The sequence below is a fragment of the Heloderma suspectum genome, chromosome 7 (assembly GCF_057233095.1).
Source record: "Heloderma suspectum isolate Gila_16-S chromosome 7, 16-S_ref, whole genome shotgun sequence".
NCBI lineage: Eukaryota > Metazoa > Chordata > Lepidosauria > Squamata > Helodermatidae > Heloderma > Heloderma suspectum.
In genome coordinates, this window is record NC_139464.1 from 60,800,307 (window position 1) to 60,820,645 (window position 20,339).

At 42.3% G+C, this 20,339-nt stretch overlaps 1 protein-coding gene across 1 annotated transcript in view; it reads right to left on the reverse strand.

Moving 5' to 3' along the window:
* The window catches only part of TMTC2 (transmembrane O-mannosyltransferase targeting cadherins 2), a 254,255-nt gene that overhangs the window by 12,432 nt on the left and 221,484 nt on the right, over positions 1 to 20,339 (reverse strand). The gene's annotated exons all lie outside the window — the stretch shown is intronic.

Below are 20,339 nucleotides of genomic sequence, written 5' to 3' on the forward strand. Positions count from 1 at the left end.
CACTTTAACAGAGTCAGGAGTTCATCCATACTAGAATGCAAGAAAAGCCAATCTTATTCCTCTTACAAAGCTCACTGTAAGGGGAAAAAGAAACCTTACACACACAAGCGTATGTCAGATGTTTTACCTTGTTCAGAGAATTGACACACCAGCCCTATTAAGTGAAAGATGGAGAAGAACCTTGGAAGCAGCTTAACTTGAAAACAGCATGTAGTCTATATTACATTTCAGATTAACATATCCATACAGGACAGTTTCTCAGCATAATGCAATGAATGTTCAGCCATTTAGGTTCTGATCTGCTGAATCAAACTTCATTTTCTGAACTTGCTTATGTTTTGTGTGGATGGGGGGACGCACACATTCAAATACAGTCAATTGGTGAACAACATCTGACCATTCTTATCAATTACCATGACCATTTCACTCTTATAATACATTAAATATTGGCAACGAATGAATACAAAATGTAAAACTATTAAGTATTATGTAGCAGTCTGGGAAATCCCCAAAGAGCATTTCAAGTAAGAATATAGGTCTACACATTCCAATACCTATGCATTGAGAGCTTTGATACATAGTTTAAAATACAATTATTCTTTCAATTCATATGGAAACCAAGCTGCACATTTAAAATATCATTTCATTAGTATAATAAAACTTACTAAATACTCACATAAGCTATAATTTTTTTTAATACTGTGGTTATAATTTTTTTTTATTTTTTTTTTAAAACACTAACGTATGTGTTACAGACCTCACAAGGTGTTTATAATTAAACTTATTTCTAGCCCAAATGCTTTCAGGATTATGCAGTGCATAATTATTGTATGCAATTGTCCAACCATTTGGAAAATACAAGCATATTCAAATGACTGATTTTTTTTGTTTATAGAAATCAAGCCGTGCTTTCATGCTTAAGCCCTAGAATTCAATCATTTTCATAGCTAACAATTTGTTGCATTTATCAGACAGTAGCTTTTTTCCTACTCTTCAGTTGGGATTTCCACCAAATGAAAGTTGCGATTCAAGTCAAGGACAGCCCTGTAACTTTTTGCAATATTTGACATTTCATGCCATGAACTACATGGATTGGGAACACAGATACATGTGGTGGAGCAGACTGACTGCATACAACTACAGCCAGGGGTATCCTGATCTGGATAAGCACACTTACATGGTCATTCATAATTGTATTATGGTGTATTTCACCTTTATGTAAACAAGCCATTTCAAGTTATAATATTTCTGATGTTTTAATGTTTTGTATATGCCGTAAATAAAAGAAGTAACTGAGTCAGGTGTTACATTCAACAAATTCAGTGCAATCTGCCAGCAATGGGCTCATTCATACAATCCCATTGAGTCCAAACACCAGTCTAGTCCATCAAAACCATTCCTATCAATTACCATGACCATTTCACTCTTAGCAGTCGCTGCAAGATTCCTCCCCAAAGGCCATTTCCATGTTACTTTCTCCTGTGTGCTCAAAGATAAGACAGGGAAATAGCTGCAGACTCAAGTCTTCATAATGTGATAATGGTGAAAATAGTCTGAGACATTGGCCAAACAGTAGTCTGCCATTTACAGGTCCCAGATTTTCACTTGACCACCCCAACATTACACTGATGTGTAATGTGGAGAAATTCTTTTCTCACTAGGAATCAGCAGCATGAAAACATGTTCCCATTTTCCAACCAGGGCATTGACCTGAGTGCTGACCACTTTAACAAATGTGACCACACAGCAGGAAAAGTTGGGCAGAGACATTTGGCCGCCTGAGGCAGAAGACAAGATGCCCACCACACACACACACACACACACACACAAGTCCAGGTACATAGGGATGTGCTTCTGTTCTCCATCACATAGTGCACCTGAGCGTAGCAGGCTACTTTGGAGGATGCAGGACAGACTGTATGACACACAACTCTGTCCTCCCACAGAGGGGAATGGCCAGGGGTTAGGAAAAGCAGGGGACCTGCTACCACCTGCCCTACCCGCACCCAACTGAGTTACTTGCTTCACTCTGCCTAATAGTAGGTCCAGCCCTTGGCAGAGATGATTAATGGAAAGGTGATAGCACATAACAGATGCATCAGTAGTGATTCAGAAAAAGCTTTCTAAAAAAATGCAGCGTGACCAGGAAAGGGAAAGGCACATTAGGAGGAATCACAGTGATTATCAACATGAATATTCAAAACATCCAGAATATGAATGGGACAGCTGTTGCATGTCTTAATGAGAAAAACTACAAAACAGAGCACGAAGGTGATATTTATCTAACAGAACAGTTAACAGTTATGCAACACCTGAACATGCAGCTTTTGTGTGTGTGTCTCTGTGTGTAAAAATTAATTTTATCTGATGTTTGTTTATCTATCTATCTATCTATCTATCTATCTATCTATTATATTTATATCCTGCCTTAATTCCACCGAGCCCAAGATGGCAACTCTGTGGGGTAGGTTGGGCTGAGAGTCAGTGACTGGCCCAAAGTCACCCAGAGAGCTTCATGGCCATGTGGGGATTTGAATCTGGGGCTCCCCAGTCCTAGTCCAACACTCTAACCACTACACCAGGGGTGGACAGCAGGGAGATCTCCGATGTTTGGGACTTCAGCTCCCAGAAGCCCCTACTGGCATGGCCAATGATCAGCAATCCAAAACATATCTACTTCCTGCCCACTACACTCTTACTTTTATTATGTTATTGTTCCACTGTTTTTATCATTTTTATTATGAGTGTTTGCCCTAAATGGCAGGGCAGAAATAAACAAGCAAACAAAAATAACAGTAAAGCGATCATCTAAAATATACAAATGTGCTGATTCATATACCCCATCTTTTTCCTTTAAGCTAAGAATGGTAGAAATGGTTCTAGGTTTTGATTAGTTTGAGCAGCAATCTTGATTATTTCTCCCTGTACTCATTACTTCCTATCAATTTAGCTAAAGTCTATGGTACTTGAAATAAGCAAAAAAGTAGCATTACCTTCAGCTTGCCCCAATAAGAAATGTACTAGGACTCCATGACTCTGATAGGATTGTAAGACATGCAATATATTTTTAAATGCTTTTGTTCAGTTTTGTTATTTTCACCAAGATAACTGAAAAAAAAAGTTTAAGAAGTTCTATGTATGTCAAGTAGCAAGGTAGTCTTGCAAACCAGTCCAAAACATTGTCACTTCTTTCTGACCCTGACTTCCCAGGGGTCATGGAGGCACTTTTGTGTCTGGCCCAGGGGAGTGGCATTCTTTGGGGTGAAGGGAGGTTTCCTCATACCTGCTCTTTAAGGAATCGCTAGAATGGAGGGGAACAGGACCTCCACTTGGGGTGTGCCTGACTCACTACATATGCTACAGGGCCTGGCAGGATTGATGCTGGTGAACCCTCCTCAGCACTTAATGTGAGGCCCATGAAGAGTCATGGCTAGAAGAGATTCTAGCAGATGGCCCTGGGCCAGGAGAGCTGACTCAAAGGCTGATAAGGAGGGAGTGCTACCCCTTTCTTCAGCCTGGTAGGGGCCCACACTGGAGGGAGGGAGAAAGTCAGACATTTAACAGAATGTTTGCATTTTTGAGATCCCCTTTGATCTGTGAATTAATAAAGTTGTTGCCCATTTAAAATCCAATGACTGCCTCTTGTCTTTTATTTACTGGATACAGGTGCAAGAGTTACTATTCACAGAGATTTTTAAAAGCCCACCCACAGATGCCTACATTGGCTGTTTATGACATATTCGTTGCATGAAAGAATAACAGAACCATCTCTCTTCCAATTTATAAAAGCTTCCCTTTCGCTCACCTAGATACTAGGGATGCTTGAGGAATTCGAACTTTGAGAAATGTCCTGATCTTTATCTCTTGAACTAAGCAGAACTTTGCTATCCAACAAAGTTCACATTTCTCTTACAAAGCAGCGTTTGGCAGATTCAATGCATAAAAATACAGGATTAAATATGCATTTTGAGAGAAAATATGCTCAGTATTTGATTAATAAATAACAGATCAATGCAGAAACAGAAAGGAATTACAGGGAAAAGCATACAAAAGCGACATGCACTGGAAACAGCCAGGCTCATCCATCCCCGTTGAACATAACATTTACTTGTCAAAGGCTATGAGATTTCTGTACTGCACTGAAGAAGGAGCTCTCCTTTCTTTAAAGATAGCACTCACACACCCTTTCTTTTTCCTTTCCTAGTGAGAGCGGGTGGGGGGAAGGGTCAGATGTAGGGGTGTATGAAACCCCGCTTACCTGGCTCCACCGGGTTCTGCTGGGGGGGGAGGCGCTCCGCCCCTCCCCCCGGAATCCTGGCCGGCCGGCTCCGCTCCACGGGGATTCTGCAGAGCCGCCAGCCAGCTCTGCCAGCAGCTAGACATCCAGCTGCTGGCTAGCAGGGACGCAAATGGCGGCAGCCGTAGCTGCCACCGTTTACATCCCTGTATTCAGCTGTGATAGGCTACGTAAAGACTTACGTAGCCTATCACGTCTGGGTTTTAAAAAAAAAAAGCGTACGCAAATGGCGGCGTTCCTTATTGTTCCATTTGCGTTCCTTATTTTTCGCCGTAAATATTTACGTAGACTAAGATGAAGACAAGAAAGGGGAACGCAAATAGCGTAGCGATTTGCATTCCCCTTTATTTTCACCGTCTTAGTCTACGTAAATATTTATGTAGACTAAGACGGCAAAAATAAGGGGGAATGCAAATAGCATCCGCTACGCTATTTGCATTCCCCCTTTTAGTCTACGTAAACATTTATGTAGACTAAGACGGTGAAAATAAAGGGGAACACAAATGGCGGCGGCCATAGCCGCCATTTGTGTACGCATCTTTTTTTTTTAACCCAGACATGATAGGCTACGTAAGTCTTTACGTAGCCTATCACGAATGGGGGTGGGGGAACCAGACTGCAAATGGCGGCGGTGGCGGCAGCCTGTCGGAAGACCAGCCACTGCCGCCGCCTGGAACATCCGCCCCAGGTAGGTCTTGTCAATGTGAATGAGCCCTGTACTGTACCTTCTTCTCTTCCTGTTCTAATTTTTCCCCTCATCTCCAAACCCTAATTTGCCTGGATGAGATATAATGAACACCTAAGGAGGGAATGCTTGAACCACAGGGCTTGTTCACATAGCACCAAAACCACAATTTTGTATTATGTCTGAACCCGCTGTGGGTGGATACATATGTGCACACGTATCCAGCAAGGCAGACAGAACACCCAACTTAGCTTCAAGACCCATGGCCTGCAAAACATCTGTATAAGATGGCTTTGTGGTTGCTTTACCAGTGTGTGGTTTATATTCCTCTGCAGGGATTTATTCTGCACCTTATCTTCGAGGTATGAGGAATACATTAAAAACTAGGCATGTAAAGAATGCTATGAAAAGTTAAATGTAGGAGTGAAGTACTGGATTATTAATTAACATATGAGTTAAAGCATACACTCAATTAGCCTTTGCTGTTGGCATAGGCACCAATTAATCAACTATCATAGGGAGAGTACATTGCCAATTCTAAATAGTCTTAACAGATACACCAAATGTGCTTGCCAGAATCTAGGTCCCCCAAACAGAATGTTAAGAAAGACAGAAGAGCTACTGAAAAGGATAGCTTCCAAGCATAACACTGGAACATTTCAATGCTATTTAAAGGATGTATATTTTGCATGCAGTTACAGTACACACAGGTAGAGCTGAGCTTCTGGTCATCAGCTTTTGAATTAATAACTAATTTTTCCCCATGTAATAAAATCACCTGGAGAGACTCATAGTATTTGCATGTGGTTTTCCAATTATATTTTCAATAATGGCTTATTTTTCATGTGCCCTTGCTCTGTTTAATGCAGTAATTTTTTTTCTTTAAATTTGGCCAGTTGCCTAACGCCAAAGCAATGGGATCCATTATGAAAAATCATGACACACAGCAAAACAAAAAACTTAACGGTTTCATGTCTGAAGACATTTACACTAATAGCAAAAAGAAAACAAAATATGGCTTATTTACTACTGTAAGAAAAAGTCATGGGGAAAAGAAAGTGGACGTATATATAAAAACAAGAAGGAAAGCCACACTTCTTAGGGCCAAGTTCTCACAAATGATGGGGAATAGTGATCGGTGAGAGTTTTGATAGGTCTCTGTGTGTGTTTTTTATAAGAACTTACTAAAATTCACAGATTTCTTCATAAATGGGACAAAAATGCTTGTGATTTAAAAAATCTGAATGTGGGAAAAAGTGAAACTGCCAGATTCACCCATACGTAATGAGGAAGTAGAGGTGGGAGCTCACATGATTGAATGTCCTTCCATTCAGTCATGGAAGTCTCTCCCTGCTCTCTGAGATGATACAGCCTAGAAACCAGTGTACCTCCATGCCTGCTGTTTTCAAGAAGGAGGCCCTAGAGGGAGTGGCCCACGATGTCTTTGGAAGTGGACCACTTTTGACAGAAAGTAAATCACTCTTAACCTCTGCCAGTCAAACATAATAATAAGAATTTAACATCTGTATAGTTCTTTCAAGTGTTCAAAGTACGTCACATGCATAATCTCAGCGTAATCCTTTCAACAAAGACAGTATCATTATCCCTCATGTTGCAGATGAGGCTGACAAAATAGTGGCTTGCCAATGGCCACCTAGTGAGTTTATGGCAGAGCTGAAATTAGAACCAGGGACTTCTGGATTCATAGCTCAGTCTTTTTTTTTTAATTTGGAATTTTATTTTGAAAAAGTTAAAAATGCAGGCAACAAAATGGCTCAGGTTGCCATCCTGTACAAATTTACCGGGAAATGAGCTCCTCTGAAAGCAATGATAGTTACTTCTGATTAGACATGTGTAGGATTGCACTGTTAGGCAACCTGTTAGCTTACCTGGAAGTAAGCCTTAATGAATTTACTTCTGAAAAGACATGAATAGGATTACATTGTTAGACACTGCACTACACCAGCTGTTCTCCCCAGTGGAGCTGAAGACATATAGTGATGTTTCTGCTTTTCCACACAGCCTTCAGCAGGCCATATGCTCCAAGTGTATCCACACAAATCACGTATGTATTCTACACCAATTCTTGCAGAATACAGCTCATGAGACCTTTGGGATTGTCATGATTGATGCCAAAAGCTATCATGTTTGTAGACCTGTGTAATTTGAACAAGATCTACCAGCTCTTATGGTGATAAGAATTTTAAAATTCATTTGAACAGCTGTTAGAATGCTAATACTACTTCTACCTCTAGAAGCCATTCCTAAGCTTAAATTAGTGATATATACTGTATTTTAGAAGGACACATTTACAAAGTATTCCCAAAATACACTTAAAATGCAGGCAGGCTAGGATCAACATTAAAAAAAGAAACCTTTATCGCTGCTGAATGCTAGGTTGATGAATGGGAAACAACAGCCATCTAGGACTTGACCGTGAGTGAGGGTGTTGACCTGGCCTGCATCATGGAGACTTGGTTGGATGATATTGGGGGAATAAATATCTCCCAGCTTTGCCCACCTGGGTTCTCTGTGTTGCATCAGGCAAGACCTGGGGAGGTGCAGTGGTCTATCGTGATTCTATCCCCCCTGTCCAGGTGCTCCATCCCACACTTCCTGTTTCAAGTGTGTGTATCTGAAGATGAGTGTTTGGGACAGAAAAGGGATTCTCTTGGTGTACTGCCCAGCTTGCTGCTCAACAGTGTCCCTTCCTGAGCTAGCCAAGGTGGTTTCATGTTGGGTGCTGGAGTCTCCACTGCTTGTTGCGCTGGGGGACTTCAACATATATACTGAGGCCACCTTGTTGGAAGTGGCTCAGGACTTCATGGCCTCCATGGCAACCATAGGCCTGTCCCAATTAGTATCTGGCCCCATTCATTCAGCAGGCATACTTTGGATCTGGTGTCTGTGTCGAGTGGAACGATGGTGATCTGGGGGTGGAAGAACTGTCTATAGTTCTATTGCCATGGATAGATCACTAGCTGGTCGGATTTAGACTTGCTGGGACTCAGAGCCTCTGCAGGGCTGGGGGGGGGGCAATTAAGATGGTTTGCTCCAGGAAACAGATGAATCCAGATGGTTTTCTGATGGCCCAAGTTGCCATTCATATGGGAGAAGGTGGTCTTTCAGGTATCCTGGTCTCAACCCACTGAGACATGGACATCCAGGCTGAGAGCCAAGTCCAAGAGTACACCCAAATTGTGAGCCTGAGTCTTCAATGGGAGTGTAACCCCATCCAGCCAACCTGGATGTCCAGGTCTCAGCGGTGGCCAGGAGTGTGTTTGAACAGCTGAGTCTAGTGCACAAACTGCACCCATTCCTAGAGATGTCTGATCTGACCACAGTCACCGATGACTTAGTTACATCCTGTTTAGACTACTGTTACATGTTGTATGTGGGGCTGCCTTCAAAAAATGTTCAGAAACTCAAGCTGGTCCAGAATGCTGTGGCCAGACTGTTGCCCAGGGCAGGTTACAGGGAGCATGTGACTCCCTTGTTACAACAGCTTCACTGGCTACCAGTTTGTTTCCACACATAATTCAAAGTGCTGGTTGTGACCTATAAAGCCCTATATGGCTTAAGACCAGGATACCTGAAAGACCACCTTCTCCAATATGAACCTGCTCGATTCCTAAGATCTTCTGAAGAGGCCCTTCTATCAAGATTGCTGCTTTCAGAGGTGCACTTGGTGGGGACACGAGAGGGCCTTTTGGCTCCCAGGCTATGGAACTCCCTCCCAAGGGAGGCTAGGTTTGCTCCCTTTTTTATGTCCTCCTGCCAGCAGGCAAAGACAGCTTTATTTTAAAAGGCCTTTAGCCTGCAAAGATGTCTGGTGGGTTAGGTGCTATTTTTAATTATATTTTTTCTGTAATTGTTATGTTTTTATTCCATTTTAATGTATTGTTTTAATTAATTTTAATTGGTTCTGTAAGCCATCTTAAGCGCCATTTTTTGGTAGAAAGGCAGGGTACCAATAAAATAAATAAATAAATGAAATATATAACTATCAGCCATTCTAATTGACTAATAAATTTTATATTTCACTGCACTTTACTTTTGATTGACATCAAGGGATACATACAAAAGGGCCCAGGCGATGGCTTTGGAGAGAAAATGATGTAGGCAGTTCTGCACCCACTGTTATGTTGCTATAAGGCTATGACTCATATATAAGAAATAAAATCCACAGGTATTTGTGCCCCGTTCAGCATACGACTCCTACTCAACAATTCTTGCAGACTCATGGCATTTTAAAATGATTGCATCCCACCATCCCCATAGCCTGATGATTTATAACTTTATATTACTATACTTTCAGTAGTCATCAAGTAACTTCCACTGTTCAGGTCATAAGAAAATAAAAGCAGCCTTGATAATGTAACCAACCAGATGCTCCAAAGTGGTGCTCGAAAGCAGTAGCCCTATCCTGGTTTTGCACCAGATATATTGCTGGAAGATCTATTTGGTCATCATGACTAATAGCCATTGACAGACCTATTCTCCATGAATGAATAATCCCTTTTGAAAGCCATCTAATCCTTTGATCATCACCATATTTTGTAGTTGCAAATTTCCTAAATTAATAATTAGGGATGATCAAGGATTTAGTTTTGTTTACATTTAAAAACAGACAACCCACATCTCCCAAACTAATATGTGGAATGGAACCCAGTTATCTTTCCAATTCCACACTTCTGTGAATGTTGCAAAGCGTGTTTCATCTTTAAAAAACATATCGAAGTGCATATAACATAGATACTTCATGATAAAACGTGCATAACATTATGTATGAATTTTCATGCTTTAAACATGTTTATTTTAAAAGCATTTAAAAATTTTATTTTAAAAGCAGATTAATGTGGAAACAGGACGGAACTGACTTAGGAACTATTCCATGCAAGAGTGACATGGTCTGAAAATAATCATTCCTATTGATAATGTTTTGTGTGAATCAGGAGTTTCGTTTGCATATCTTGACTCTCCTGCTGATCAATTTCACTGGGTGACCCTGGAAAGTTCCAGTATTATGAGAGAGAAAAACTTCCCTCTTTCCATCTTCTCCATATGTGCATAACTTTATATACTTCTATCATGTCTCTCCCCCTCTCCCCCCAACATAGCCATTTTCCCCACTAAAATTAAAAAAAAAATCCAAATGCTTTCATCTTTTCTTGTAGGAACGTTCATGAAAAGTAATATGTTTCAGAATGTATATGAAACAAAATGCCCCAAACATTTCATTGTACCCTCACATGGTGAAGGATGGTATGTATCAGGTTAAAGAGAAACACTGTTGTTCTCTTGTTCTAGGGATGTGAGGTGGTTTGTAACCCATCCCTGCCGCCACCCTTGCCAGGTTCGGATGACTCACCCCCCGCGAGGGTAATTGGTAAATAATGAATGGGGTGGGGAAATAAGCTACAATGGTTTATTTTCCTTCCCCGATCCTGTGAACCCAGTCACTGTAGGCTTGCCATTATTTAGACTGGTAATGAAATAGTACGTGCCATAATTTATGATGACAGCATATGATGGTCATTATTAGGAAGTGCTAAAATGCGTTTTTGATTAAAAGCATATTAAAGTAGTATAGTTTACTGGCAATATTTTCCAGAAAGCTGGGAAGAAAGTCAAATTTTATTGCTGTACAATTCCATATATGGCAGAGAATTTTTCTTTGTACACTGTAGCTTGACTGCTTCACTTGCTAGCCCTTTGAACAAAAGATTATTACAATGCACTGAAGATACACTTGCCATTTACATACATGGAACCCTTAAGCTGCAAATACTTTTCATCTCCCAATAAAGCTATGCAGTGGAAGCTTGTTTGCCTAAAGGTACTCCCAAGTCCCTCACTTTGGGTTTTGCATGCATGTGTGTGTTGTTATGCTAAGATATTTAATCAAAGCTTTTTGAAGTGATAGAGTAGAAACAGCTGTATCTGACAAGGTGCTGAAGATATAGGGCTTAAAGCTGTCAAAAGCTGAAGTTTGCAAGCAGGACTGTTATGAGACCAGGAGGATGGTGGCTTATAGGTCATGGCATCTTCATAAGGAATGCACCAAGGCTGTGGGGCTAAAAATCCCATGATCTGGTGAGCTTTTATTTGATACTCCAGAGGCCAGACTTCAAAGTGCCCTTGCTTTTTAAGAGCAGATGTATGGGTAATATCAGTAGCTTTCTCTTGAGATGAATGTTTTTGTTTTGTTTTTTAGTTTTGTTTTTTAGTTCAGACACTAATAGAGAGACCTCAAATGTTGCATCTTTGCATCTTTGCAGAAATACTGCTCCTTCCAAAAGAGACCGGATTTAATTTGAAAACATGACTTTTGTCTTGGAAGAAGTCATTGGAATAAACCTAAACTGATCTTTACACCATAAAACTAGCCTGATGTGCACTTTTAGGGTATCTACTATTCTGGTTCCTGAAAATATCACACCTACTAATAAGATGCTACCTCAGAGATAAATGCATTCAGGAATACTACCAATTATGGTAGTATAACTAAGTAGTACAACTAAAATGCCTCAATAAACTTTCTTTGAGGAGGCATTTGCTTTATTTACACAGAATTAATACTTTACAGGGATAACACTGCTAAAGCCAAAACATCCATATGGCTAGGAATTGCTCAGAGTGAGCAGATATCTCAAGTTCTTGCTCTGAAAAGCTTTGGCAGAGACTGCCATTTATTCATTTCAATGGGACTCTTCTATAGGTAGATAGTAGCTAGTAAGTAGAAGAAATCAGCTATAAATAACAGTCTTTGGGTATCTAATACATTAAGGGTGCAATCCTATGTATGTATAGACAGAAAAAAGTCCTACAACTCCCAACATGCCCCAGCCAGCCTAAATACAAGAGAAATCTGGCTTAGTATCTACTGTAAACTTAATAGGGAGTTGTATCCAATCATGGCCACCAATCCTGGCTATTTGTATGGTACAAGCATTTGCAAAAACTTGTTTGTTGCATTTATGCTTTACATGTTTAGGTCTACATGTAGAACATCTTAGTTGTACATCTAAAAATATAATGTATGAAGTGACTCTAGGCCACCTGTGGTGTTGAACTTCAGTTGCTAACAAACTATATACACTAGGGCTGTGCACCGCTTCGGTATGAAGCCCGAATAACGAGGTGAAGCAGGCTGATTCAGAGGTGCCTCGTTGTGATACAAAGTGGATCAGACCAGCATCAATGTGCCCTGAAGCGAAGCCGCTCCTTCATGAGGTGCCTCATCCACCTTGGAGATTTGTCGCTCTTCTTATGGCTTCTGAGCAGCCCAGACAGGCAGCCTCCAAAATGTTTCAACTTCTGAAAGATCACATGGAGGGGCAGGAGGAGAAGGAGGGAGGGGGGAAGGTGAGAGGAAGAGGAGGGAGTGTGCTTTGGCAAATGGGAACTCTGGGGCTGAACCTAAGCCAGCAGTCTCCAATTAGAGGCAGTGGTGGAGGTGGCAGGTATATATAGTTTGGCAAAAGGCTGCATTTGTTCAATGCACAAGGTGGTTGGTTGGGAGAGGGTTGTGTTTGTTTGGTAAGATGTGGGGTGTGTGCGTGCACTCACTGCAGCTTCTTCTTATATTCCTTCCTTCTCCATTCAAATCTGTCCTTTCTAGATGATTATGATGATGATTTTACTAGTTAGCTTCTTCTTGACTCGTTCCTTCGCTCCTCCCTCCCCCCACCATTCCATTGTTCATTGTGCGAGGTAGTCAGTTGGGACTTCGGAGAGGGCTGTGTTTGTTTTTTAAGTTTGGCACTCACCACAGCTTCTTATTCCTTCCTCCTAGTCATTCTCCATTGAACTCTGTCTTTTCTAGATTTTTAAAAACAAACATTTACTTCTTGGCTTGTTCCTTCACTCCCCTAACCCGTCCTTTTTAATTATTATTCAACGATTTAGTTCTTTCTTTCTAAATTCTAAAATAAAGAAATATTACTATAGCAGCCTACCCATGCCTGGCCTTATTGTTTGGCTCCCCTCCCCGCCACGGTTCTGAAGTGAACTGTCTGTCTCTTTTACGGCTTGATGCTCAAAAAATATAAATTAAAGAAAGGGTTTTTTTTTTCTATTCTTTGCTTGCTCTTGGCTATTATCTCCCCTGCCACCCTCCTGCATTTCTTGAACTTCATATGTTTTCTTTAAATAAAACGCTTTTCTTTGCTTGCAGGTAGTTCTCTCTTTGCTTTTCTTTTGCTCGTGTGTGTACTTGTGTTGTGGTCAAGCAAAGCAATATGTCCACGTTGCAATACAGTGGGAAAAGCACACACATATTATTTATATTAACTTATTATTTCAATAATACTCCACTGTGTGGCAAAACAAGCCAGCCCAATATGAGGCATGTTCAGCGTTGTAGCAGGGGCAGAGGTGGGCCAGGTGATGCTGTGCCCTCCTGGCAGGGTTGCTGTGTTGCTGCCTGCCTCTGTCAGTCCAGCAGACAATTGTTATTGCTCTTTGTTCCAGTCAATGTGCCCATATTTGCTTCCTGCCTACCAGCCTGTGTTTTCCCAGGCAATTCAGCCAAATTGACCCTGAGGTTATTGACTGTGAATAATCACTGCCTTGTTGTGGCGAAGGGGCTTGCGTAACTCAGTGAAGCCATAAGCTATGCCGTGCAGGGCCACCCAAGACGGACAGGTCATGGCAGAGAGTTCTGACAAAATGTGGTCCACTGGAGAAGGAAATGGCAACCCACTCCAGTATTCTTGCCAAGAAAACCCCATGGAACGTATCACAAGGCTAAAAGAGATGACGCCGGAAGATGAGCCCCTCAGGTCGGAAGGTGTCCAATATGCTACTGGGGAAGAGCAGAGGGTATTTCCAAGGAGCGCCAGAAAGAGTGAAGCGGCTGGGCCAAACCCAAAAGGACACTCAGCTGTGGATGTGTCTGGCGGTGAAAAGAAAATCCGATGCTGTAAAGAACAATATTGTTTAGGAACCTGGAATGTCAGATCAATGAATCAAGGTAAGCTGGAGGTGGTCAAACGTGAGATGGCAAGATTGAACATCGACATCTTGGGAATCAGCGAACTCAAATGGACAGGCATGGGCGAATTTAATTCAGGTGACCATCATATCTACTATTGTGGGCAAGAATCCCTTAGAAGAAATGGAGTAGCACTCATAGTCAACAAAAGGGTGGGAAAAGCAATACTGGGGTACAATCTTAAAAATGATAGAATGATCTCAGTACGAATCCAAGGCAAACCATTCAACATCACAGTAATTCAAGTCTATGCCCCAACCACTGAGGCCGAAGAAGCTGAGGTTGATCGGTTCTATGAAGACCTACAACACCTTCTAGAACTAACACCAAAAAAAGATGTCCTCTTCATCATAGGGGATTGGAATGCTAAAGTAGGAAGTCAAGAAATCACCGGGATAACAGGCAGGCATGGCCTTGGTGTACAAAATGAAGCAGGCCAAAAGCTAATAGAGTTTTGCCAAGAGAACATGCTGATCATAGCAAACACTCTTTTCCAACAGCACAAGAGGCGACTCTACACATGGACGTCACCAGATGGTCAATATCGAAATCAGATTGATTATGTCCTTTGCAGCCAAAGATGGAGAAGCTCCATACAGTCAGTAAAAACAAGACCTGGAGCTGACTGTGGCTCAGATCATGAGCTGCTTCTTGCAAAATTTCGGCTGAAATTGAAGAACGTCGGGAAAACCACTAAACCGTTCAGGTATGACCTAAATCATATCCCTGATGAATATACAGTGGAGGTGAGGAATAGATTTCAGGGATTAGACCTGATAGACAGAGTGCCTGAGGAACTATGGACGGAGGTCCGTAACATTGTTCAGGAGGCAGCAACGAAATCCGTCCCAAAGAAAAAGAAATGCAAGAAAGCCAAGTGGCTGTCTGATGAGGCTTTACAAGTAGCTCACGAAAGAAGGGAAGCGAAAAGCAAGGGAGAAAGGGGAAGATATACCCAACTGAATGCAGAGTTCCAGAAAATAGCAAGGAGAGACAAGAAGGCCTTCTTAAATGAACAATGCAAAGAAATCGAGGAAAACAACAGAATGGGAAAGACTAGAGATCTCTTCAAGAAAATTGGAGATCTCAAGGGAACGTTTTGTGCAAAGACGGGCATGATAAAGGACAAAGAAGGCAGGGACCTAACAGAAGCAGATGAGATTAAGAAGAGGTGGCAAGAATACACAGAAGAACTATACAGGAAAGATCTGAATGTCCCTGATAGCCATGATAGTGCGGTCACTGAACTTGAGCCGGACATCCTAGAGAGTGAAGTCAAGTGGGCCTTAGGAAGCATTAGTAACAACAAAGCTAGCGGAGATGACAGTATTCCAGCCGAGCTATTTAAAATCCTAAAAGATGATGCTGTTAAAGTGCTGCATTCAATGTGCCAACAAATCTGGAACACTCAACAGTGGCCACAAGACTGGAAAAGGTCAGTTTACATTCCAATTCCAAAGAAGGGCAACGCCAAAGAGTGTTCAAACTACCGCACAATTGCGCTCATTTCACATGCCAGCAAGGTGATGCTCAAAATCCTACAAGCTAGGCTTCAGCAGTATGCGAACCGAGAACTACCGGAAGTACAAGCTGGGTTTAGAAGAGGCAGAGGAACTAGAGATCAAATCGCCAACATTCGCTGCATCATGGAGAAAGCAAGAGAATTCCAGAAAAACGTCTATTTCTGCTTCATTGACTACGCTAAAGCCTTTGATTGTGTGGATCACAACAAACTGTGGCAAATTCTTAAAGTGATGGGAGTACCAGACCACCTTACCTGTCTCCTGAGAAACCTGTACGAGGGTCAAGAAGCAACAGTAAGAACCAGAGATGGAACAACCGATTGGTTCAAAATTGGGAAAGGAGTACGACAAGGCTGCATATTGTCACCCTGCTTATTTAACTTATATGCAGAGTACATCATGAGAAATGCCGGGTTGGATGAATCAGAGGTCGGAATTAAGATTGCCGGGAGAATTATCAACAACCTCCGACATGCAGACGATACCACCCTCATGGCAGAAAGCGAAGAGGATCTCAAGAGCCTCTTGTTGAGGGTGAAAGTGGAGAGTGCAAAAGCTGGTTTGAAACTCAACATTAAAAAAACTAAGATCATGGCATCTGGCCTCATCACTTCCTGGCATATAGAAGGGGAAGAAATGGAAGCAGTGACAGATTTTACTTTCTTGGGCTCCAAGATCACCGCAGACGGTGACTGTAGCCATGAAATTAAAAGACGCTTGCTCCTTGGGAGGAAAGCTATGGCAAACCTAGACAGCATAGTAAGAAGCAGAGACATCACCTTGCCGACAAAGGTCCGTCTAATCAAAGCTATGGTTTTCCCAGTAGTAATGTATGGCTGTGAGAGCTGGACTATCAGGAAGGCTGAGCGCCGAAGAATTGATGCTTTCGAACTGTGGTGCTGGAGAAGACTCTTACGAGTCCCCTGGACTGCAAGGAGGTCAAATAGTCCATCCTAAAGGAAATCAACCCTGACTGCTCATTGGAAGGACAGATCCTGAAGCTGAAGCTCCAATATTTTGGCCACCTAATGCGAAGAGAAAACTCCCTGGAAAAGACCCTGATGCTGGGAAAGACTGAAGGCAAAAGGAGAAGGGGACGGCAGAGGATGAGATGGCTAGATAGCATCACGGATGCAATGAATATGAACTTGAGCACGCTCCGGGAGAGAACGCAGGACAGGAAGGCCTGGCGTGCTATGGTCCATGGGGTCACAAAGAGTCGGACACGACTGAACGACTGAACAACAACAACAACTAGGGGAAAGGGGTTATTTGCACTTCAAAGAAACCTACAGCACAGTTTAGGGATAGTGACTTCCTCACCACTTCAACATCTAACTTGAATATCCCTTTATGAACTTTGGTTTGAGTTTCTGAGACCAGTACATTTTACCTGTGCCTTGCACAAAATGCAAAACTAATGGGCCAAACTGTCTGAGATTTGGCAAGTGGGATGCCCTCCCGGGGGGCTGAGAGGGCCCCAAGTTTCAAGCACTTCTGTGGAAACAGTAAAAAGTTATAGCTCTTTGCTTTGAGAGTTTTTGTGGAAAAAATCAAATTCTAACTCTGCCTGGCACAAAAAACGCTGGGCCAAACTGTCTGAAATTTGGCAGGTGGAGTCCCCTCCAAGGGGGGCTGAGAGTTCCCCAAATTTCACATACGTATCATAAAAACTGAAAAAAAATATTGCCATTTGTGTTTTCCCATACAAGTCAATGGGATAACACCCCAAACGAGTGATCTGGATGTCCAAAACTCACTTGGGATCTGGATCCGAGTCGAAGCGAAGGAGGTCCGAATCGGTCCGAAGTAGAGCAGGGCCGCTTCGGAAGATCCGAAGCAGTATCTGAAGGGGAGTGGGGGTACGTGCACAGCCCTAACATAGACTTCCAACAAGTTCTTGTATTATTGTAATATATAAGCTGGAAAAAGACACTTCCATTTTTCATCCCCAATTTAACAAAACGGAATAAATTTCACTGAGAAAGCCTCCTGCTGGAATATCTGAAGTGGGGCATTGTAGAGCAGTAAAATCCTATTACTAGATTGTCTGTTTCAGACTTCTCACACCAAGAATCCTTTCTTCCTGTTCTGTAATCTTCATAGCCTTTCATGGCAACAATTTTCGTCAATGCAACTTGGCTGAATAATACTCATTCTATTTCTGATGTTCATGCTGTGAGTGCTGTTGCTTATGTAGCCAAAATTGCTCCACCCACGTACAAGCAAAGGTATTGGCAGGCTTGGGCGAACCCAAGGTTTGAAGAAATACAAAAAAAATTTACAAAACCCCCCTCCTAAGTGGGGAACATCCCCCCAAACAGCCCAATGAGTAGTGAGCATGCTCAGTGCTCACAGAAAGCTAGAAAGCTAACTGACTGTTGGGGGGACCCAGAAATGCACTGGTAACCAGTGCAACTAGTAAAATATAGGTTTCACATGATCCAGTTGCCTAGCACCTTCCAGCACTTGAGCAGTCACATTTTGTACCACTTGAAGTTTCAAAACTGTCTTTAAAGGCAGCCATGTGTACAGCACACATTACAGTAATCCAGTATGAATGTGACTAGAGCATGTATAATTAAAGCAACAGCTGTCTTCTCCAAATGCAGTCACAGTTGACGTACCAGCTTAAGCTGGTAAAGACCACTCCTGGCCACAACCACCAAGTCCAGGAGAACTCCCAAACTGCCCCCTCAAGCCCAGGGGCGTTGAATCCCTCACAGCCTGAGGGCCAAATTCCATTTTGGAGAAGCTCTTGAGGGATTCATTCCAGTGGGAGGGGGTGGCAAAGGGGCTGGGGACAAAGGCAAAAGGTGCAGGGCCAAAAATACTAAAAATACCAGCATATTTTAGCTTAAAGCTGTTACTGCCAATAACCAAGCCTTAGGAGGGGCATTTCAACCTCTGAGGATAGGGAAAATCTGCCCAAATGCTAGGAACCTGGCAAATGATCAGTGGTTGGAGAAAGGGGTGTGGCCTCTGGAGAGTCTAAAACCACCATAACATCATGCCTCCTAAGTCCAACATGGATAGATGGTCCAGAAGAATACCATGGCCAATAGTACTGAAAGCTGCCGAGATCTGCAGGAGAACCAGTAGGGTTGCACTCCCCTCTGATCAATTTCCTGGCATAGGTCATGCACCAGGGTGCCAAAGCTGTTTCCATCCCAAAACTGGTTCTGACTGGAAGGGATCTAAAGAATGATCATCATCTAACATTGCCTGGGGTTGAGAAGCCAGCACATGCACCAAAACTTTGCCGAAGAATGGAAGATTAGACACTAAGTGGTAATTATCCCAAACAATTGGATCTAAATTTGGTCTCTTTAATAAGAGTTTAACCAACTGCCTCCTTCAAGGCAGCAGGGACCATTCCATCCCTCAAAGAGGCACTGACCACCTTTGAGCCCTGGCAGATTTCAATGGCCAGGATGGGCAAGGATCAAGGGAATATATAGTTGACCTCAACCCTCTAAGCAGTTTGTCCACTTCCTCAGGCTGTACAAACTAAAATGTATCCATAACAATATGACTAGACTAGCTCCGTTCATACTGGATTCTGTCAAAACTATGGCATCTAAGTTAGAAAGGATGTGAGCAGATTTTATCTGCAAAATATACAGCAAAATGGTCACAGCAAGCCTTTGAAAGTTTCAGCTCATACGAACCAGAGTCTGCACTAAGGAGGCTCTTCATCACCCCAAAAAGCTCTGCTGGACAACACTGAACAGACACAATGGGGAAGGAGAGTAAGATTTCTTCACCGCCACCACTGCCTGTGAATTCTTACCTATATTCATTACGAGTTTTCCACCATTTGCGTTCTAATCATCAACCCTGTCGTTTCATTGCTCTAGCTCCACAAAATACCAAGGAGCTGACATAGCTCTATGACTAGATCGAGGACATTTGGCAGTGGTCATCATCCTCCACTCCAAGTGAACATAAGGCCCCTTGGTAGAACCACTGGCTAGATGAGCAGAAAAACGCTCAAGGGACCTCAAAAAGCCTCTGGGCATGGACCATCACTTTTGCTCCTCTTCCGTGCAAGAGTTACTACCTGTAACTCTTTCCAACAGAACCACAATTGGCTCCCGCACCCACTGATTATTTTTATCAGTCCAAAGTGTGTCCTGCCAATTAGAGCTTTCTGCTGTCAATTTCACTGATTACTCACTTCCCCCTTTCTGTGAACGCTATATCTAGTTCTAGGCTAATTATTCAATGCAAAACAATGCATCCAATGCAAAGCAGTTAAAAATAAATTAGCCAATGAACAGATTTTCATTCCATTTTCATTAATTCCAGTTCCTATTTGTTTTTACTATAAAAAGAAATGAACAAATGAGTGCTCACTCATTTTATTTTTTTATCTGTTTTTAAAATGAACCTTTATGGGTCCAGGAATTGGATTGCCCCTCGGACCCATCTTCCATGGGCCAGATGATGTCAGGGGGTGGCTCCATGACATCACAGGTGGGCCCCTGCCTCAATGTCATCAGGTCCCCACCTGAAGTGCTAGCTGGAGCCCCTCTACCTTGCACCTCATCTGGGGAGCCAGTTTCACTCCACTTGGGCTTTTGCCACTTAGGAAAAGCCCATCAAGGTGCTGGCTTCACCCCTCTGCTGCCTCCCTTGCCATACAAATTGGAATAAAGAAATTATGCCTTTCTATACACTTTTATCAAGAGAACGTTCTACAGTAATTGGTTTGACAAGTGTTAAGGTTTCATCATAATGTTAATAATCTATAAATTACATCTTAAATGAAGCTTTGCAGTACATGCTCACAGACCAAATGCTGCAGAAATAAAATCATCCTCAGAATGCCAC